This window comes from Hyla sarda, chromosome 3 (assembly GCF_029499605.1).
Source record: "Hyla sarda isolate aHylSar1 chromosome 3, aHylSar1.hap1, whole genome shotgun sequence".
Classification (NCBI taxonomy): domain Eukaryota; kingdom Metazoa; phylum Chordata; class Amphibia; order Anura; family Hylidae; genus Hyla; species Hyla sarda.
Genome location: NC_079191.1, coordinates 322,670,410 through 322,694,482, shown reverse-complemented (window position 1 = coordinate 322,694,482; position 24,073 = coordinate 322,670,410).

Genomic DNA, 24,073 nt, shown 5'->3' with positions numbered 1-24,073 from the left:
CCACATCGTAAAAGAACATTTACATACATTTATGGCGCAAGTCCTTAAGGGGTTAAGGACTAAGTAAGCCCCATAAAGTTACAAAACAGCATTTATTTTTTTGTTTTGTTTTTTCACTTTTACTCATCAAATATTTTTTCTTTTTTGTTTCACCATAGATTTAGTGGTAAAATGAGTGATGTCATTACACAGTACAATTGGTGGTGCAAAAGAACAAGTCTTCATATTAACTTGTAAGTGAATAATTGAAAGAGTTATTGCTAATAGAAGGTGGAGAGCAACAAAAACAAAAGTTCAAAAATGAAAAATACCTGCATCCTTAACAGGATATATTTATATAATCCCACCCCTAATACATAACATTACTTTCCATAAATGAGTTTACACAGAAAATACCAGAGAAGTCAAATCTCCAATGTGCTGGTCAATAATGTAAAAGGAGGTCTTGAATTTAAACCAAATGGACTAACTACATTGAGAATAAAACAACCTATGAAGTTTCCTGTCTTTTCAGAGGGAGTTGAGTTGTTTATTACAGGAGGCCAGTATGACCGTATTATTTATTTGCATAAAAAACAAATCCCCCCACACCAATGAGGCCATTACAGCTGCAGTAAATTGTCCAAGCTACAGTGCCTTGCAAGAGTATTCACCCCTTGACTTTTTTCATATTTTGGTACATTACAGCCTTAAGTTCAATGTCTCGTTAATCTGAATTTTATGTGATGTATCAGAGCCCATAAAAAGCTCTGGTGCAACCAATTACCTTAAGAAGTCACATAATTAGTGAAATGATGTCCCCCTTTGCCTAATCTAAGGCTCACGTTATCTGTCATTACATATACACACCTGTTTTGAAAGGCCCCAGAGGCTGCAACACCTAAGCAAGAAGCATCAGTAACCAAACACTGCCATGAAGACCAAGAAACTCTCCAAATAAGTAAGGGACAATGTTGTGAGAAGTACGAGTCAGGGTTAGGTTATAAAAAAATATCCAAATCTTTGATGATCCCCAGGAGCACCATCAAATCTATCATAACGAAATGGAAAGAACATGGAACAACAGCAAACCTGTCAAGATACGGCCGCCCACCAAAACTCACGGACCGGGCAAGGAGGGCATTAATCAGAGAGGCAGAACAGAGACTGGAGTATCTGTACATAGGACAACAATAACCCGTACGCTCCATAGAGTTGGGCTTCATGGCAGAGTGGCCAGAAGAAAGCCATTACTTTCAGCTAAAAACAAAAAGGCATGTTGTGAGTCTGCAAAAAGGCACGTGGGAGACTCCCAAAATGTATGGAGGAAGGTGCTCTGGCCTGATAAGACTAAAATGTAACTTGTTGGCTATCAAAGAAAATACTATGTCTGGCGCAAACCCAACACATCACATCACCCAAAGAACACCATTTCAGCAGCCAGGACTGGGAAGTTGGTCAGAGTTGAGGTACAGATGAATGGTGCTAAATACAGGGATGTTCTTGAGCAAAACCTGTACCACTTTGTGCATGATTTGCGGCTAGGACGGAAGTTCACCTTCCAGCAGGACAATGACCCCAAAAACACTGGTTAGTGGTTTAACCCCTAAAGGACCCAGCCAATTTTCAGTGTAGGACCCGGCCATTTTTTACACATCTGACCACTGTCACTTTAAGCATTAATAACTGTGGGATGCTTTTACCTTTCATTCTAATTCCGAGATTGTTTTTTCGTGTTTGTGGTAAATTTTCGTCGATACTTGCATCATTACTAGGTGAAAAATTCCAAAATTTCATGAAAAAATTGAAAATGTTGCATTTTTATTTACTTTGAAGCTCTCTGCTTGTAAGGAAAACATAGACATTCCAAATTATATATTGATTCACATATACAATATGTCTACTTTATGTTGGCACATAAAATTGACTTGTTTTTACTTTTGGAAGACAGCAATCAAAGTTCAGCAGCAATTTTCAAATTTTTCACAAAATTTTCAAAATCTGAATTTTTCAGGGACCAGTTCAGTTTTGAAGTGGATTTGAAGGGCCTTCATATTAGAAATCAGCCACAAATTACCCCATTATAAAAACTGCACCCCTCAAAGTATTCAAAATGACATTCAGTAAGCGTGTTAACCCTTTAGGTGTTTCACAGGAATAGCAACAAAGTGAAGGAGAAAATTCAAAGTGAAGGAGAAAATTTGCATGTTCTTGTAGACCCAGTTTTAGAATTTTTGCTTGCAAGGGGTAATAGGAGAAAAGGTCCCCCAAAATTTGTAACCCAATTTCTCTTGAGTATGGAAATACCTCATATATGCATGTCAAGTGTTCGGTTGGCACAGTAGAGGGCTCAGAAGGGAAGGAGCAACAATGGGATTTTGGATAGTGAATTTTGATGAAATGGTTTTTGGGGGGCATGTCACATTTAGGAAGCCCCTATGGTGCCAGAACAGCAGAAAAAAACCCACATGGCATACCATTTTGGAAACGACACCCCTCAAGGAACGTAACAAGGGGTACAGTGAGACTTAGCACCTCACAGGTGTTTTACGACTTTTTGTTAAAGTTGGATGTGTAAATGAAAAAATGCTGTTTTTCCCCCAAAGTTTACATTTTTTACAAGGGGTAATAGGAGAAAATGACCCCCAAAATTTGTAACCCCATTTCTTCTGAGTATGGAATTACCCCATGTGTGGACATAAAGTGCTCTGCTGGCGAACTACAATGCTCAGAAGAGAAGGAGCGCCATTGAGCTTTTGGAGAGTGAATTTGTTTGGAATTGAAGTCAGGTGCCATGTGCATTTACAAAGCCCCCTGTGCTGCCAGAACAGTGGACCCCCCCCCCCCCACGTGACCCCATTTTGGAAACTACACTCCTCGCAGGATTTAATAAGGGGTGCAGTGAGTATTTACACCCCACTGGCGTTTGACAGAGCTTTGGAACAGTGTTCCAAAGATAGTTTCCAAAATGGGGTCACATGTGGCGGGGGGGTCCATTGTTCTTGCACTATGGGGGCTTTGTAAACACACGTGGCCATCAATTCTGGACACATTTTCTTTTCAAAAGCCCAATGTCGCTCCTTCTCTTCTGAGCATTGTAGTGCACCCGCAGAGCACTTTACAGCCACATATGGGCTATGTTCTTACTCAGAAGAAATGGGGTTACAAATTTTGGGGGGCTTTTTTCCTATTTTCATTTTCCCATCCAACTTTAACGAAAATTCGTCAAACACATGTGGAGTGTTAAGGCTCACTATACCCCTTGTTACATTCCATGAGGGGTGTAGTTTCCAAAATGGGGTCACATGTGGGTATTTTTTTGCGTTTCTGTCAGAACCGCTGTAAAATCAGCCACCCCTGTGCAAATCACCAATTTAGGCCTCAAATGTACATACTGCGCTCTCACTCCTGAGCATGTTGGTGTAAATTTTTTTATTTTTTTACTCTAACAGGCTGGTGTAGCCCCCAACTTTTCCTTTTCATAAGGGTAAAAGGAGAAAAAGACACCCAAAATTTGTAGTGCAATTTCTCCCCAGTACGGAAATACCCCATTTGTGGCCCTAAACTGTTTCCTTGAAATACGACAGGGTTCTGAAGTGAGAGAGCACCATGCGCATTTGAGGACTAAATTAGGGATTGCATAGGGGTGGACATAGGGGTATTCTACGCCAGTGATTCCCAAACAGGGTGCAGGTTGTTATTTTGCAACAGCTGGAGGCTCCGTTTTGGAAACACTGCCGTACAATACATTTTTCATTTTTATTGGGGGGTCAGTTTAACCCCTTAAGGACACATGACGTACTGGAACGTCATGTGTCCACTCCCGATCTATAACGCGGGGCCACGGCGTGGCCCCGCGTCATAGCGGTTCGGGCCCGGCCTCTAACAACGGCCGGGACCCGTGGCTAATAGCGCGCGGCATTGATCGCTGTGCCGCGCGCTATTAACCCTTTAGACGCGGCGTTCAAAGTTGAACGCCGCGTCTAAAGTGAAACCGAAACCATGCCGGCTAGCTCAGTGGGCTGTTCGGGATAGCCGCGGTGAAATCGCGGCATCCCGAACAGCTGACAGGACAGCGGGAGGGCCCCTACCTGCCTCCTCGCTGTCCGATCGCCGAATGACTGCTCAGTGCCTGAGATCCAGGCATGAGCAGTCATGCGGCAGAATCATCGATCACTGGTTTCTTATGAGAAACCAGTGATCAATGTAAAAGATCAGTGTGTGCAGTGTTATAGGTCCCTATGGGACCTATAACACTGCAAAAAAAAAGTGCAAAAAAAAAGTGAATAAACATCATTTAACCCCTTCCCTATTAAAAGTTTGAATCACCCCCCTTTTCCCATAAAAGAAAAAACACAGTGTAAATAAAAATAAAAATAAACATAAATGGTATCGCCGCGTGCGGAAATGTCCGAATTATAAAAATATATCGTTAATTAAACCGCACGGTCAATGGCGTGCGCGCAAAAAAATTCCAAAGTCCAAAATAGTGCATTTTTGGTCACTTTCTATATCATGAAAAAATGAATAAAAAGCGATCAATAAGTCCTATCAATGCAAAAATGATACCGTTAAAAACTTCAGATCACGGCGCAAAAAATGAGCCCTCATACCGCCCCATACACGGAAAAATAAAAAAGTTATAGGGGTCAGAAGATGACAATTTTAAACGTATACATTTTTCTGCATGAAGTTATGATTTTTTCCAGAAGTGCGACAAATTCAAACCTGTATAAGTAGGGTATCATTTTAATCGTATGGACCTACAGAATACATATGAGGTGTCATTTTTACCGAAAAATGTACTACGTAGAAACGGAAGCCCCCAAAAGTTACAAAATGGCGTTTTTTTTTTTCAATTTTGTCTCACAATGATTTTTTTTCCCGTTTCACCGTAGATTTTTGGGCACAATGACTGACGTCATTACAAAGTAGAATTGGTGGTGCAAAAAATAAGCCATCATATGGATTTTTAGGTGCAAAATTGAAAGAGTTATGATTTTTTAAAGGCAAGGAGCAAAAAACGAAAATGCAAAAACGGAAAAACCCCCGGTCCTTAAGGGGTTAAGGGGTAGGGATTGACCGATTATCAGTTTGGCCAATATTATCGGCCGATATTCAGGATTTTCTAAGTTATCGTTATCAGCAATTACCTTGCCGATAATGCGAGCACTTTAAATCAATGAACTGCAGCGGCTTTTGCGGTGCCAGAGACCAACGCCACCCTCCTCTCTCCCCCTGCCTGTCCTGAGTCCAACCACTGCCGCTGCCCGATCCCCCTGCCTATCCTCTGGTCACATACCACCGCCGTGGCGTTGCCTCACCATCCTCTGGCCACATATCGTCGCTGCTGCCCCATTGCCTCCCCATCCTCTGGCCACATGCCGCTGCCCCATTGCCTCCCCATCCTCTGGCCACATACCGCCGCTGCTGCCCCATTGCCTCCTCCATCCGCAGTGTTATAATCACCTGTTCCAAGGGTCCGCGCTACTTCTGGCTCCTGCGGCACCCTGCGCAGTTGCTGTAGGCTGCGCAATGACGAGTGATGTCCTCAACGCGACATCACCGTCAGTGCGCACAGTGATAGCGCAGGACATCATCGGAGCGAAGTACCGGGAATAGGTAATTATAAAACCGGAGATGGGGGAGGCGATGGGGGAGGCGATGGGACAGCGGCATGTGGCCAGAGGATGGGTGAGGCAATGGGGCAGCGGCGGCGGTATGCCAGAGGATGGGTGAGGCAATGGGGCAGTGGTGGCGGTATGTGTCCAGAGAATGGGGGAAGCAATGGGGCCCCGGCGGCGGTGATTGCCGCAAAAGGTGGCTCTACAAAGTATTGACTTTAGGGGGGGGGGGAATAGTTATGCACATTGACTTTTTCTGTTATTTTGTTCCATTTGTTGTTTGCTTCACAATAAAGAAAAAAAAAAAAAGAAACATCTTCAAAGTTGTGGGTATGTTCTGTAAATTAAATGATCTACAGTCATGGCCGTAAATGTTGGCACCACAGAAATTTTTCTAGAAAATGAAATATTTCTCACAGAAAAGGATTGCAGTAACACATGTTTTGCTATACACATATTTATTCCCTTTGTGTGTGTATTGAAACTAAACAAAAAAAGGGAGGGAAAAATAAGCAAATTGGACATAATGTCACACCAAACTCCAAAAATGGTCTGGACAAAATTATTGGCACCCTTAACCTCTTCAGGACCCATGACGTATGCATACGTCATCACACCCTGGGTCTTAAGGACCCATGACGTATGCATACGTCATGGTCTTTTCCTGGTCTCCGCGCTCACCCGGCGGAGATCGGAAGCGGATCTCTGCTGAAATCCTTCAGCAGGGATCCAGGGCAGACGCCGAGGGGGGTCCCGGGACCCCCACATATCGGCGATCGTCACAGATCGCTTGAGAAATCACGCAAGAGATCTGCTCCGATTCCGGGTATTCGGGTCACTTCGGACCCGATGACCCGCAAAAAAGGTGATCAGCGGTGTACGATACACCGCCAATCACCTTCGGTTGCTGGGAGCGGTGACAATACTGTCACCGCCCCAGCAACGCTGCTATTGGCCGGCGATCGTCCGGCCAATAGCAGCGCGGCAGAGGAGGGGTTAACGGACCTCTCACGCAGCTTTGCGCGCTCGCTCGAGTTCAGTCAGCGGGCAAAGCTGTGTGAAGAGGACCGGGACCCCCCCTCTATGATCCAGAGCCCCCTCACAGAAGTGCAGGGAAAGTGTGTCCCTTAGGGAAAGGTAGGTAAACTGAAAGTAAAAGTAACATAAAAGTAAAAAAAAAAAACAAAAAAAAATCCCCCTCACCTGACCCCCTAATAGGCCTCTAGGGTCCTGTGATCAGTGTCACCCGGGACCTATTAGGGGTTCAGGGCGCTGCGTGCGCCACCCCTTTTTTTTGGCCGCAGCGTGTTTTTTAATTTTTTTCCATTATAACGGTGTGTGAGTGATAATCACACACCGTTATATAAAGTATTACACCAAGCACCACACTACATACTTCCCCGCCCCCCACCCCCCGCACACACACCCTCTCCCCCGCCACCGCCCCTCCCCCCGCCACCGTAGAAAAAAGGCGATGGCTCGCCGGGCATTTTCGGCAGTGGAGGCTTGCGCTTTTTTAGCCTCCGACTCCGAATCTGCCAGTGAGGACGATGAAGATCCTACATTTTTGTGTTCTTCATCGTCCTCCTCATCATCTAGCAGTGATGATGAGTCCCCTGTACGGCGGCGGAGACGCCGCCAGGCGAGGCCACGCACCCCCCATGATAGTGACCCAGTGGCCGACACTAGTACGAGTGGCAATGCTGCTCGTAATAGGAGTCTGGCCCCCCAGACAAGTGCACCGGAGCCCCCTTCCGATGAACCTGTCTGGAGCCCCCCAGAGGGTTATCAGCCACGGATTCCTGAGTATGTTGGCGACTCAGGAATCCAGATTGACACGGCTGGCTTCACTGATCTGGACTTTTTAAAGTTTTTTTTCAGTGACAGCCTGGTCAATCACATGGTGGAGCAAACGAACTTGTACGCCCAGCAGTTCATTGCCCACCACCCAGATTCGTTTTTGTCCAGGTCCAATGAATGGCGCGCCATTGATGCAGCGGAAATGAGGACATTTTGGGGCCTCACGCTGCATATGGGCCTGGACATAAAACCAAGTGTCCGTCATTACTGGAGCGGGGACGTCCTCTACCAGACCCTGCTTTACAGTATGGCGATGACACGGAAGCGGTACGAGGCGATTCGTAAATGCCTGCATTATGCAGATAATGAGGCATGTCCGCCGAGGTGATCCCGCCCATGACGTGAGGCCGGTCATCGATCACTTTGGGGCCAAATTTTTGGAGGCCTATGTACCGCTCAGGGACCTCTCGGTAGATGAGTCATCAGTTTTAAGGGGAGACTCATCTTCCGCCAGTATATTCCCTCGAAGCGGGCGCGGTATGGCGTGAAGCTCTATAAACTCTGCGAGAGTACCTCCGGGTACACTTGCAGGTTTAGAGTATATGAGGGACGAGATTCCCGTATTGAACCCCCAGATTGTTCCCCCACTCTGGGTGTTAGCGGGAAAATCGTTTGGGACCTTATGCACCCATTGCTGGATAAGGGTTACCACGTGTACGTGGATAACTTTTATACCAGCATCCCTCTCTTCACATCCCTTGCCGCCAGATCCACGTCCGCTTGTGGGACCGTGCGGAGGAACCAGAGAGGCCTCCCTCTAAATTTTGTTAAGACGCCTATCCCCAAGGGTGAGTCCCGTGCCCTTACCCATGATAACCTGTTGTTGGTGAAGTATAAGGATAAGAGGGATGTCCTTATGCATGTCCTATTCATGGGAATGGCAGCACCCCTGTCCCTGTGCGAGGTACCGCGGGACCGGTTCTCAAGCCAGATTGTATTCTGGACTACAATCGGTATATGGGGGGAGTTGATCTCTCAGATCAAGTCCTCAAGCCATACAACGCCATGCGGAAAACACGGGCATATTACAAAAAAGTTGCGGTCTACTTGGTACAGGTTGCCATGTACAACGCTTTTGTACTATACCAGTACGCTGGCAACACAGGGACATTCCTCCAGTACCAAGAAGAAGTCCTAAGGTTCCTGATCTTTGCTGACCGGGAAAGATCAGGCCGGAGTTCCCAAGGGTCTGGAGTTGTAGGCGCCAGGATCGTCCCAGGCCAGCACTTTCCAGGTGTGATCCCCCACAGTGGAAAGTCGGGACGATCCCAGAAAAGATGCAGAGTGTGTCACAAGAAGGGGAGACGGAAGGACACCACGTATCAGTGTGACACTTGCCCAGATAATCCGGGCCTCTGCATAGGCTGCTTCAGGGAGTATCACACGGGAGCACTAAATTTTCCCTTTACATTTTAATTTTCCATAATTTGACCAATGTACAAAGTCCAGAGTACATTCCAAATTTTAACCCCCATAAACCACTAAATTGCCCAAAAAAACTGAAAAAAAAAAAACCTGATAAGACCTCTAGGGGTGTTTTTTTCAGAAATGGGTCATAGGTCACTGAGTCACTATCATCGGGGACTTTTCTTATGGTGCCTCAAATGTGCAGCGCTCTCTCTCCACCTGAGCTGGTGCGCATTTGAGGCAACAGGTTAGGGACGGCCACACACATCACGTTACCAGCATGATGACTCAGAGCATAGGGTTTGGGGCGGGCATTTTTTTTTAGTTTTGGCTATGCTCTGAGTCATCATTCTGGGAACATATCCTGTTTTATTATTTTATGATTTATAGTTTTCTGGCCCACTGTACCCCATATTACGGGCCTCTGTACCCCACCTGTCTACCCCAGTTACGGCCCGTCGTCCCCCATAGTCTTCCCCTATTTTAGGGCTCAGTGCTCCCCCCCATTAATGCTCCTTGAGGGGGGGGGGGTCCCACATCCTGGCTGCTATAATAAGCTCAAGGCCCCTGACTGACTTCCCACTCCAAGACCTGGTGTGCACCCGCGGAGCGAAAATCATAAAAAATTAAGGTATGTCCTTATTCCAAAGAAATGTATTTACAAATTTTGGGGTGTCTTTTCTGCTATTAACCCTTGTAAAAATGTAAAATTTGGGGGAAAATCCACATTTTAGTGAAATTTTTATTTTTTTATTTTACATATGCAAAAGTCGTGAAACCCCTGTGGGGTATTAAGGCTTACTTTACCCCTTGTTACGTTCCTCAAGGGGTCTAGTTTCCAAAATGTGATGCCATGTGGGTTTTTTTTTTGCTGTCCTGGCACCATAGGGGCTTCCCAAATGCGACATGTCCCCCCCATTTCAGCAAAGTTTGCAAATGTGACTCCTCTTCTGAGCATTGTGGCGCTCCTGCAGTGCACTTGACGTCCACTTATGGGGTACCTCCATACTCAGAAGAGATGGGGTTACAAATTTTGGGGGGTATTTTCTGCTATTAATCCTTGCAAAAATGTGAAATTTGGGGGGAAACACACATTTTAGTTAAAGAAAAAAAAAAAAATTTTACATATGGAAAAGTCGTGAAACCCCTGTGGGGTATAAAGGCTCACTTAATTCCTTGTTACGTTCCTCAAGGGGTCTAGTTTCCAAAATTGTATGCCATGTGGGGTTATTTTGCTGTTCTGGCACCATAGAGGCTTCCTAAATGCGACATGCCCCCCTAGCAAAATTTGCTCTCAAAAAGCCAAATATTACTCCTTCTCTTCTGAGCATTGTAGTTCGCCCGTAGTGCACTTCAGGGGAACTTATGGGGTACCTCCATACTCAGAAGAGATGGGGTTACAAATTTTGGGCAGTATTTACTGCTATTAACCCTTGCAAAAATGTGAAATTTGGGGGGAAACACATTTTAGTGAAAAAAAAAAATGTACATATGGAAAAGTCGTGAAACCCCTGTGGGGTATTAAGGCTCACTTAATTCCTTGTTATGTTCCTCAAGGGGTCTAGTTTCCAAAATGGTATGCCATGTGGGTGTTTTTGCTGTTCTGGCACCATAGGGGCTTCCTAAATGCAATATGCCCCCCAAAAACCATTTCAGAAAAACGTACTCTCCAAAATCCCCTTGTCGCTCCTTCGCTTCTGAGCCCTCTACTGCGCCCGCCGAACACTTTACATAGACGTATGAGGTATGTGCTTACTCGAGAGAAATTGGGCTACAAATATAAGTATACATTTTCTCCTTTTACCCCTTGTAAAAATTCAAAAATTGGGTCTACAAGAACATGTGAGTGTAAAAAATGAAGATTGTGAATTTTCTCCTTCACTTTGATGATATTCCTGTGAAACACCTAAAGACTGAATGTGATTTTGAATACTTTGGGGGGTGCAGTTTTTATAATGGGGCCTTTTATGGGGTATTTCTAAGATGAATACCCTTCAAATTCACTTCAAACCTGAACTGGTCCCTGAAAAATAGTGAGTTTTGAAATTTTGTGAAAAATTGGAAAATTGCTGCTGAACTTTGAAGCCCTCTGGTGTCTTCCAAAATTAAAAACACGTCAATTTTATGATGCAAACATAAAGTAGACATATTGTATATGTGAATAAAAAAAAAATTATTTTGAATATTCATTTTCCTTACAAGCAGAGAGTTTCAAAGTTAGAAAAATCTAAAATTTTCTAATTTTTCATCAAATTTGGGGATTTTTCACCAAGAAAGGATGCAAGTATCGACAAAAATTTACCACTGTGTTAAAGTAGAATATGTCACGAAAAAACAATCTCGCAATCAGAATGATAACTAAAAGCATTCCAGAGTTATTAATGTTTAAAGTGACAGTGGTCAGATGTGCAAAAAATGGCCGGGTCCTAAGGTGTAAAATGGCTGGGTCCTTAAGGGGTTAAAGGAGTTCTCCAACTGAAATCTTTTATCCCCTGCTGTGCCCGGGCTGTAAAACTATACATAATAAACTTTCACTTACCTGCCTACGATCCCCCGTTGTTCCGATATCGCCGCCCGTGCTTCGCTGGACTCATTGCTGGCCACTTCAGAACTGACCAGCACTTTGTTGCCATCTATTTCTTGGTGCTTTTTGATGCATGTTTGGTGTCATTGTCCTGCTGGAATGATCCAAGTTCTCAGACGCAAACCCAGCTTTCTGACACTGGGCTGTACAATGCAACCCAAAATCCGTTGGTAATCCTCAGATTTCATGATGTCTTGCACACATACAAGGCACCCACTGCCAGAGGCAGAAAAACAACCCCAAAACATCATTGAACCTCCATCATATTTCACTGTAGGCATTGTGTTCTTTTCTTTGTAGGCCTCATTACATTTTCGGCAAACAGTAGAATGATGTGCTTTACCAAAAAGCTCTATATTGGTCTCATCTGTCCAAAAGAAGTTTTCCCAAAAGAATTTTGGCTTACTCGAGTTCATGTTGGCAAAATGTAGTCTTGCTTTTTTATGTCTCTGTGTCAGCAGTCGGGTCCTCCGGCCATAGCATTTAATTTCATTTAAATGTCGACGGATAGTTTGCGCTGAGACTGATGCTCCCTGAGCCTTTGGAACTTGTTTGGGGCTGCTTATCCACCATCCGGACTATCCTGCAATAAAACCTTTCATCAATTTTTATCTTCCGTCCACACCCAGGGAGATTAGCTACAGTGCCATGGGTTGCAAACTTCTTGATAACGTTGCACACTGTGGACAAAGGCAAATTTAGATCTCTGGAGAAGACTTGTAACCCTGATATTGTCGATATTTTTCCACAATTTTGGTTCTCAAGTCCTCAGACAGTTCTCTTCTCCTTTTTCTGTTGTCCATGCTTAGTGTGGTGCACATTATATTGGTGCGATTTTTATATTGCCCACACCTGTTACTTGCCCCAGGGGAGTTTAAAGGAGCATCACATGCTTGAAACAATCTTATTTTTTCACAATTTTGAAAGGGTGCCAATAATAATAAACATGGTTAATGGCTGATGTAATTCCAGGAAACGTGGTTACAACAACATACCGAAAGGAGATCTCAACAACAGGCAACACCATTTTATGGGCAAACTCCTGTAACTCTATGCACACATAAAAATGTATACTATGCACACAAAAAATGGTGAAATCCCCCCCCCATTTCATGTCCAATCGTCCCCATTTCACACCTACCTACCCATTTTATTCCCACCGCCCATTTCACATCTCCCCCTTGTCACATCCCCCCCCCCCCCTTGTCACATTCTTCCTCCCTGTCACATTCCCCCCTTGTCACATTCTTCTACTGCAGCAATACACTAGGTTTCCCGGGCGCTTTTCAAATCTTCTGCGGGAAACCTAGTGTGTTTACTGCCGAAAAAGACCTTTCCCCATCAGTTAATCACTGGCTTGAGCTTGACAAGTGACACCACTGCGGCCAGTGATTGGCTGAAAAGGGAAAGGTCCTACTAGTTGAATGGTGAAGAGAGGACACCCCGGAACGGCGTCTGCAGAAACCGGGAGTAGGTGAGCAGAAGTTTTTTTTTTTATTTTCTCCCTGCGCCCTTTTACTTAGCTCAGTGTTTTTCTATCAGGGTGCCTCCAGCTGTTGTGAAACTACTACTTTCAGCATGCCCAGGCATGCTGAGAATTGCAGTTTTGCTCCAAATGGAGGCACCCTGGTTGGGAAACACTGACTTTTATTACTGTATTTATCGGTGTATAACACACACACTTGTGTATAACACACACACTTGCGTATAACACACACACCCATTTTTACAGGGAAATTTAAGTAAAAAAATAAATAAATGTAATATAAATTACTTGAACTACATGCCACATCATCCCCCCAACTTTGATTTCTTCTGCACCTCAGTTTGGTCCCGTTCCCTCCAGTGTCACATCATTCCTCCCCTTTTATCAGTCCCTGTGCCACATTTACCACTCTCATCGCCTCCCCCCCCCATGTCTTATAATCCCCCCCTCATCATTTCCCTGTGTCATCATCCCCCGCATCATGTTCCTCCTATGCTATTCTTCCCATGCCTCATCATTCCCACCTCATGCTTCCCCTGCTTTTTATATATATATTTTTTTATTTCCCCCCCCCCTGCTTTTTATATATTTTTTTGTTTTCCCTACCTCCCTCCTCACTTCCCCCCTCCCTCATCACTTTGCTCTCTGCTTTTTATATATATTATTTTATTTTCCCTATCTCCCCCCTCGCTCATCACTTCAACCCCTGCTTTTTATATATATATATTTTTTTCCCCCCCTCCCTCATCAATTCCCCCTTTTCCCCTGCTTTTTGTATATATATTTTTTTTACTTTCTTTACTTGGCTGTGCTTCGGCAGGCCAGGTCAGACGGCGGGTCTTGCGGGCTGTGTGGTCAGTGAAACAGATGAATGACGTCCTCTGCCGGCTTCTCTGCGCGGCATCAATGACGTCACTTTTCATTTCCTGCAGTCACCGCACTCCGAACTCTGACTCGCAGCGGCTGCAGGAAATAAAAAGTGACGTCACTGATGCCGTGCAGAGGAGCCGGGAGAGGACATCATTCATCTGCTTCATGACCACACAGCCCGCAAGAAGCACAGCCAAGTAAGGAAAGTTAAAAATATATATATAAGCAGGGAAGTGATGAGGGAGGGGGGAGGTAAGGAAAATTAAAGTCACAGCGGGGAGGAGCCGCCGCTGGTCACCGATTTAAAGTGGCTGTGGCCGGGCTGCTAATACTGCACAAGCAACCGCTACTGCGGCCGCTTTAAATCAGTGACCAGAAGATTTATTGGCAGGGGTGCAGGTCATACGCCGATAAATACGGGTATCTACATTTGCTTTTACCTGCTCTGGCCGGATCCGCCATGGGAGCTGGCCCGATCGCTATATCGCAAAAAGAAAAAAATTGCGATTCAATTGCTTTTGCACTATATCGTGCAGCCCTAACATATATTAATATATATTAATCCCAATCAGCTTCTGAGACTTTGTAACCAGAGCCAGAGCTGATCAGAGGGCACGCTACCTTATATGGTGGTGTGATGAGAAACTTTGCATACTTAAATATGAGTAAAGCGCTTGCATGGGTGCAGTGGTCTCATCGCAGGGATGTGGAATTGCCCGACGCCCCGGACTAGCAGTTTTGGGCGCCGGGAGGGTGAATTTGCGGCGGATCTGCAGTCTGTTAGGAGCGGACTCCCGACTCCTGCCCGCTCCATACCCTGCAGCCTGGGTCCTCCGAACCAGAGCAGGGGAGATGAGAAGCTGTGTATGTCTCTCTCTCCCCTGCTCTGCAGATGTGCGGGGGGGGGGGGGGAAGAGGGGGCGTGGCTTATTTCTCCCCGTGCAGACCTGCGTCCTCTGCCTTCACTCCCCGCACGTCTACACGGGGAGACTGTATGCGGCGCTCACAGGGGAGTATGGAGCGGGTTCGGGATTCCTGCCCGCTCCATACTCTGCAGCCCCCGGCTGTTCTCAGTAGCCGGGGGCCGCCGCTAATAGCCAGCATGCGGCGAACGCCGCGGCCGGCTATTAACCCTTTAGATCGGCGCTGTCAAAGCTGACAGCGGCATCTAAAGGGAGATGTGAACGCTCCCTGGTGGGCTAGTGGGGTGGATCGCCCCCCCGCAGCGTGATCGCAGGGGGGCAATCCACTATAGAGGTAGCCGGAGGACTTACCTCTGCTCCCTGCTGTCCCGCTCTGTCATTGATAGATCCTGGCTGGACCAGGCTCTATCAATGGATCACAGAGCAGACAGGTTAATAGAGTTCAATAGAACTCTATTCATCTGTCTGAGGAATCTAATGATTCCTCATAAGTCTAATAAAGTTTTAATAAAAGTTTTAATAAAAGTTTGATAGACACATATTAACCCAGTGGTCTTCAAACTGTGCCCCTCCAGATGTTACAAAACTACAATTCCCAGCATGCCAGGACAGCCGTTGGCTGTCCGGGCATGCTGGGAGTTGTAGTTTTGCAACATCTGGAGAGCCACAGTTTGAAGACCGCTGCATTAACCCCTTCCATGTTAAAAGTTCAAATCACCCCCTTTTCCTATATAAAAACACGTAAACATAATAAAAATAAACATATTTGGTATCGCTTCGTGCGTAATTGTACAACCTAATAAAATATAACATTATGTATCCCGTATGGTAAATGTAAAAAAAAATACCAAACCACAGATTTGAAATTTTTATAATATCCCAGAAAAAAAAAAGTTAAAAAGCGATTAAAAAGTCAGATCAATACCAAAATGGTACCGATACAAAAAACAGATTATGGCGCAAAAAATGAGCCCTCATACAGCCTGGTATGCGGAAAAAATAAAGCTGCAGGGGTTAAAAAATGGCAATTAAAAAAAATTAGAAAAAGTCCAGAATTAGTAAAACATGACGTAAACGATACAAATCTGGTATCGCTGTAATCAGGCGCCTAAAGTATAAAACTAACATGTTATCTGACCACAAGGTAAATGGCGCAGAAAAGAAAAACCACCAAATCTGCAAAATTATATTTTACTATTTCAATTTCACTTCCCTTAATATATATTTATATATTTTGTTTTGGTTCAGAGAATATGTTATTGAAAAATTAAAAGGTGTCATTATAGTAGGTAGTTATGGCTATTATAGGGCGAGGAGGAAAAAACGAGAGCGTAAAAGCGAAAATTGGCCCGGACAAGTGGATCGTCATGAGGGACAAGTAGATTTTGCTCCATTTTAGTCCCGTGGACAAGTATTTTTTTTATAAAATTTCCACACCCCTGCATCGATTAGCTGATTTGCAGATGGTGAGAGGAGTTAGATGCTCACTGATCAGATATTGATGGCCTGTCCTAAGGAGAGGACTTGAATAAAGAAGATTAGCAAAACCATTTAATCAAATTTAAGCTCGTTTAGATATCGAGCTACAACTGAGCAACCAAATAAATTGTATGCAATAGTTAAAATCAATCAGTGTGGTTCAGGCTTAAAATGTCAACAACATGACACATACAAATATAATAAGTAAATATAATCTATTATTATTATTAACTACATTTAATATGGAAGTTGTTTTTGTATAATTCTTATGATAAAGCTAGAAATCTTCTCACCAGCCTACGGACCAATACATAAACAATTTCCAGTGTGTTTGTATTTTAATATTACTTGTGAATAACGATTAATTAAGTTCTATGTTATTTACAAAGTGCTTTTACTGATACTTGCATGCTCAATGCCATAAATTATAATATGATTTGTTTATAAACAGTCCCTATTACCAAAAGATTGTAGTAATTTCCAATAATGCTTCCAATCAGATAAAATGTAACAGGAGGAATATTCTGTACTAAACTCAAACATACAACCCATAAAATTCCCTTATTACACCTCATAATAAGTTGCAGTTTCTAAAATAAAAATACGCCTGTAAAAATATGTAGCATGTCCTTAGAGTACCCTGATGGTTAACCTTGGGGAACTACAAAGTACTGGTCAATTAACACATACCGAATAACCTACAACCCTACAGAGGACCTCTAGTCAGATTAAAAAATAATCAAATTTTTTATACCACTTTGTGGCCTTGAAAGTCGATTCCCGCACTGTTTTCATTTTTATTGCTATGCCACCCATGTTCCAGAGATATAGAGATCTTATTTTTTATTGAATACCTGCAATTTTCCTTGAATAGTAAGGTAGGTATGATTCATAAAAAAAAAAAAAAAGAGACTGCGAATGCTAGGGTGTAAGGGGTGTAAATATAAAGGGTAGGGCTGGGCGGTATACCGGTTCATCCCAAATACCAAAATTTTTGTGCTTTAAGATATGAATTTTAACCCATACCGCAATACCGGTTTGGCCCCTCCCCCTCGGGAATGAATTGTCAGCGGTGCACTGTCCCCATCGGGGGACTACTCACATGTCACCCTCAAGCGCTGCCCTACTCGTCCTCCTGTCTGCTGCGGCCGCTGGCGCTGACACTCTATACCAGTGGTCTTCAACCTCCAGATGTTGTAAAACTACAACTTCCAGCATGCCCAGACAGCCGTTGGCTTGCTGGAAGTTGTAGTTTTGCAGCATCTGGAGGTCCGCAGGTTGAAGACCACGGCTCTATACAGTATCCCTGTGCCTGGGGTGCAAAAGTTAAACAAAATAAACTCGCCTTCCCCTTCGGTCCGTTCCAGCTTCCTAGGGAATGGAACGTCGGAAAGCAGTCAGCCTATCACCGGCCGCAGCGATATTCCGCCTCGGCCGGTGATAGGTTGAGCCCACTGTCATGTAAGAAGCTGGCTTCTTACATGACAGTGGGCTAAGTCTATCACCGGCCGAGGCGGAACATCTCTGCGGCCGGTGATAGGCTGACAGCTGTCCGACGTTCACGTCCCAAGGAAGAGCGTAAGGCCAACGTAGGAACATGCGTTAAAGTTTATTTTTGTTTACCTTTTGCAGCCTGGGCATAGGGATACAGCTATAGAGTGTCAGCACCAGCGGCCACAACAAGCAGGAGGACATGGAGGGCAGCACTTGCGGGTGACGTGAGTAGTACCCCGATGGGGACAGCGCAGCTCTGGGCTAACAATAAAAAAAAATTGGGGGGGGAGGGATACCGTTATATACCGTGGAACCACCATAAGTTACAAAAATACTGCGATACACATAGCCTAGCTGTGGGGGTATATAAATTAGGCAGAGGAGGCATGAATCACACTCAGGGTTTGAGAATATGAGGTTAAGTTGGTTATACTTGTCGGACTAGTAAAAATAGTGAACAGGTAATACAGGTAAATGGAGTGTAGCAACAAAATACAAAACAGCATTGGAATCAGGTACCATTGGAAAGAGGCAACAAAATGGTATAAGAGGTATTGTACCATTCAGGTATTTAGATGAAGACTTTATTTCTACATGTTATGTACAATAAAAGTCTTCATCTAAATACCTAAATGGTCGTGCCTGCTTGTGGTTGACACTAAGAGACCAAGGAGGTAATCTCTACTAGAAATGCAGACTTATGGATACTGGTTTGAGGCTACATGGGCAAGAGGGGAGTAGTGGAACCCATACTCCCCTCTGTGAAGTAAGTAAAACTACATATGAGTCCGTGGCAATGTGAATATGTTTAGTGACCTGCTCTCCGCCCTTTTTTCTTATTTTTTCTGTTTGCTGCATGAAAATCGGGAGGTGAATCCCCATACCCCAAGAGGATAGCAGCGGGTCCAGACGATACCTGGGAGATTTACTGTGCGGCCAGTGATTGAATGTGAGTGGTACATTGTTACCACTCACAGATTGTAAGTAAAAGAATGCAAGTATATTTGTTTGTTACCACTGCTTGAGAACAGAGAGAGCCGCTCCTGAAAAATATTTTTTCCTTTTATAGATGCTTTGTTGGCAATGACAGAGGTCAAATGTTTTCTGTAAGTCTTCACAAAGTTTTAACACACTGTTGCTGGTATTTTGTATATAGAGGGCTCCTGAGATGGAGAGGGATGTATATAGAGGGCTCCTGAGATGGAGAGGGATGTATATAGAGGGCTCCTGAGATGGAGAGGGATGTATATAGAGGGCTCCTGAGATGGAGAGGTATGTATATAGAGGGCTCCTGAGATGGAGAGGGATGTATATAGAGGGCTGCTGAGATGGAGAGGGATGTATATAGAGGGCTCCTGAGATGGAGAGGGATGTATATAGAGGGCTCCTGAGATGGAGAGGGATGTATATAGAGGGCTGCTGAGATGGAGAGGGATGTATATAGAGGGCTGCTGAGATGGAGAGGGATGTATATAGAGGGCTGCTGAGATGGAGAGGGATGTATATAGAGGGCTGCTGAGATGGAGAAGGATGTATATAGAGGGCTTCTGAGATGGATGTATATAGAGGGCTCCTGAGATGGAGAGGGATGTATATAGAAGGCTCTTGAGATGGAGAGGGATGTATATCCCCCTTAAGGACTCAGCGTTTTTCGGTTTTTGCATTTTAATTTTTTCCTCATCACCTTCTAAAAATCATAATGCTTTCAATTTTGCAACTAAAAATCCATATGATGGCTTATTTTTTGCACCACCAATTCTACTTTGCAGTGACAGTCATTTTAGCAAAAAAAATCCACGGCGAAACGGAAAAAAAAAAAATCATTGTGCAACAAAATAGAAGAAAAAATTTAATTTTGTAAATTTTGGGGGCTTCCATTTCTACGCAGTGCATTTTTTGGTCAAAATTACACCTTATCTTTATTCTGTAGGTCCATACGGTTAAAATGATACCCTACTTATATAGGTTTGATTTTGTCGCACTTCTGAAAAAAACTCATAACTACATGCAGGAAAATTTATATGTTTAAAATTGTCATCTTCTGACCCCTGTAACTTTTTTATTTTTCCGCATACGGGCCGGTATGAGGACTCATTTTTTGCGCCGTGTTCTGAAGTTTTTATCGGTACCCTTTTTGTGTTGATCGGACTTTTTGATCGCTTTTTATTCATTTTTATGATATAAAATGTTACCAAAAATACGCTATTTTGGAATTTTTTTGCACATACGCCATTGACCGTGCGGTTTAATTAATGATATAATTTTATAGTTTGGACATTTACGCAAGCGGCGATACCACATATGTTAATTTTTATTTACACAGTTGTGTTTTTTTATGGGAAAAGGGGGGTGATTCTTACTTTTATTAGGGAAGGGGTTAAATGACCTTTGTTAACTTTTTTTTTTTCACTTTTTTTTTGCAGTGCTATAGCTCCCATAGGGACCTATAATACTGCACACGCTGATCTCCTATGCTGATCCCTGCAAAGCCATAGCTTTGCACGGATCAGTCAGATAGGGCCTTGATTGCTCAACCCTATAGCTCAGGCTTGGAGCAATCAATCGACGATCGGACGCCGCGGAGAGAGGCAAGGAGACCTCCGCCTGCGTCCCAGCTGATCGGAACATCGCGATGTCCCAATCAGCCCGACTGAGCTGCCGGGAAGCATTTACTTTTGTTTTCAGACGCGGCGGTCAACTTTGATTGCCACATCTGAAGGGTTAACAGCGCGCGGCACAACGATCAGTGCCGCACTCTGTTAGCCCAGGGTCCCGGCTGTTAGCAGCCGGGACCGACCCGGTGTGATGCGGGGTCACGGCGTGACCCCGTTTTTTACACCGGGACCGGGCTCAGGGCGTACAGGTACGCCCTAAGTCCTTAAGAGGATATAGAGGGCTCCTGAGATGGAGAGGGATGTATATCGAGGGCTCCTGAGATGGAGAGGGATGTATATTGAGGGCTCCTGAGATGGAGAGGGATGTACAGTGGGGCAAAAAAGTATTTAGTCAGCCACAATTATGCAAGTTCTCCCACTTCAAAAGATGAGAGAGGCTTGTAATTTTCATCATAGGTATACCTCAACTATGACATAATGAGAAAAAAAATCCATAAAATCACATTGTCTGATTTTTAAAGAATTTATTTGCAAATTATGGTGGAAAATAAGTATTTGGTCAATAACAAAAGTTCATCTCAATACTTTGTTATATACCCTTTGTTGGCAATGACAGAGGTCAAACGTTTTCTGTAAGTCTTCACAAGGTTTTCTCACACTGTTACTGGTATTTTGGCCCATTCCTTCATGCAGATCTCCTCTAGAGAAGTGATGTTTTGGGGCTGTCGCTGGGCAACACAGACTTTCAACTCCCTCCAAATGCTTTTGATGGGGTTGAGATCTGGAGACTGGCTAGGCCACTCCAGGACCTTGAAATGCTTCTTACGAAGCCCCTCATTCGTGTGGGCGGTGTGTTTGGGATCATTGTCATGCTGAAAGACCCAGCCATGTTTCATCTTCAATGCCCTTGCTGATGCAAAGAGGTTTTCACTCAAAATCTCACGATACATGGCCCCATTCATTCTTTACTTTACACGGATGAGTCGTCCTGGTCCCTTAGCTTGTCTCACAGTAGGTATGGTGTTCTTTGGATGCAATTCAGCATTCTTTCTCCTCCAAACACAACAAGTTGAGTTTTTACCAAACAGTTCTACTTTGGTTTCATCTGACCATATGACATTCTCCCAATCCTCTTCTGGATCATCCAAATGCTCTCTAGCAAACTTCAGATGGACCCAGACATGTACTGGCTTAAGCAGGGGGACACGTCTGGCACTGCATGATTTGAGTCCCTGGTAGCGTTGTGTGTTACTGATGGTACCAAAAAACTCCTCTAGGGGTCTCACGGCAACCTGTAAATCAACACTATTTTAGGGACTAGTCCCTAAGGACCGCTTTAAACTAAAGACAATCTTAAAGGGGTACTCTGCCCCAGGACATCTTATCCCCTATCCAAAGGATAGGGGATGAGATGTCAGATTGTGGGGTCCTGCTGCTGGGCCCAGGATCTCGGCTGCAGCACCCCGCTTTCATTACTGCACAGAGCAAACACGCTCTGTGCGTAAAGACAGGCGATACAGGGGCCGGAGCATCGTGACATCACGACCCCGCCCCTTGTGACGTCACAGCCCGCCCCCTTAATGCAAGTCTATGGAAGGGGGCATGAAGGCCACCACGCCCACTCCCATAGACTTGTATTGAGGGGTGGGCCGTGACGTAATGAGAGGGCAGAGCTGTGATGTCACGATGCTCTGGCCCCTGTATTGCCCGTCATTACGCACAGAGCGAGTTTGCTCTGTGCAGTAATGAAAGCGGGTTGCTGCAGCCAAGATCCTGGAGGTCCCTACCGGCGGGACCCCCGCGATCTGACATCTTATCCCCTATCCTTTGGATAGGGGATAAGATGTCCTGGGGCGGAGTACCCCTTTAAGGCACTAGCTGCGACTATATACAACATAATCTGATCTACAGATAATACATTGTTTAACAAAAACTGTATAGCCACCTACTTTGATCTTATTGGCATTTGAGTTAATCTTTTGCAAATAAAACTCAAATGCCAATAAGATCTAACTAGGTGACTATACAGTTTTTGTTAAACAATGTATTATCTGTAGATCAGATTATGTTGTATATAGTCTCAGCTGTAGTTGCGGTCTATTCAATATAGGTCAAACGAAATGCCCCCTTTTTCACAGGATTAGAGAGCACTTGCGATCTCTCAGGACAGGCATTGGAACCACAAAGTTCATCTCTCACATGACTGGAGTTCATAACTGTAGCCCGGGATGCATTAACTTTTTCTGCCCTGGAGAAAACCAAAAGTGCTCACAAAGGTAAAAACAGACACTAACTTTTCTTACAAAAAGAGGCCCGGTGTATACTCTGGCTGGAGGCCACGGGCTCCTTAGGTCTAAATTACAAGGAAGAATTTGATGCATTATTGTAAGCGTTCTGAACATACCTTTGATTTGTATTGCTTTGTCTAACACTAGTTATTGTTCTTAGCTCACATTTTTTTTTTACTAGTATTAGAAGTGTTAATACGTGTTGTGTATAGTGTTACCTAGGTGACATGTTGATTGGGCTTTATAACTCACCTGTTTGACGTCACCATGCAGTAGGAACCTGATGAAGAGCGCAAAGTGTGATACGGACCGTCGCCCATTGTTTGAATCAACCCCCCCCCCATCTTCTGTACCACCTGTCTTGCCTTCCAATGTGTCTGTACCCCCTGGATCCATAAAGAACTTTTCTAGTTGCATCGCATGAGGTGAGTGCTCCGTTTAGGGCTGGGCAGTATACCGGTTCCTACCGAATACTGAAATTTTTGGGCTGCACGACATGAATTTTCACCCCTACCGCAATACCGGTTTGGCCCCTCCCCCTTGGGAATGAATTATCAGCGTTGCGCTGTCCCCACATCGGGGAACTAATCATATGTTACCCACAAACACTGTTTTGCTCCCCCCCCCAATTAATGATCAGCCAAGCGGGGTACTACTCACGTGTGTCACCTTTAAGCATTGCCCTCCTCCTCTTTGTTGGGGGCCGCTGGCGATGGAACTCACTGTACGCCAGTGGTCTCCAACCTGCGGACCTCCAGATGTTGCAAAACTACAACTCCCAGCATGCCCGGACAGCCTGTCCGGGCATGCTGGGAGTTGTAGCTTTGCAACAGCTGGAGGTCTGCAGGTTTGAGACCACTGCTGTACGCTGTATCCCTATGCCCGGGCTGCAAGAGATAAAGAAAATAAACTGTAACTTACCTACTTCGGCCACACGCTGGGGACGGGAATGTTGGACAGCCGTCAGCCTATCCCGCCCCGGCCAGTGATAGGCTGAGCCCACTGTCATGTAAGGAGCTCTGGCCGGCTTCTTACATGACAGTGGGCTCAGCCTATCACTGGCAGGGGCGGGACATCGCTCCGGCCGGTGATAGGCTGACGGCTCTCCGACGTTCCAGTCCCCGTGTGAAGCCGACGTAGGTAAGTTAAAGTTTATATGATCCAACTGCGGACCAATATATGGAGGGTTATTTAAACCAATTCACCAAAAGATCACCGAAGTGATCCACTAATTCCCTATATTTCCCATATATTTGTTGAAAGGTATAATCTTTATTAATTTCAAAACACCAACAAAAAAGGAGTTAAAATTTGCAGTGTCTCTCTCCTCCTGTATTATTAGTTATCTGTGCCAGCCAGGCATCACCTATTATCTACCTGTGTGTACCTGCAGTGTACACACGGTTAATGGAGGAGTCTACACTGTATATTAAAAAACCTGTCCTATGCCCCCCTCGACATGTT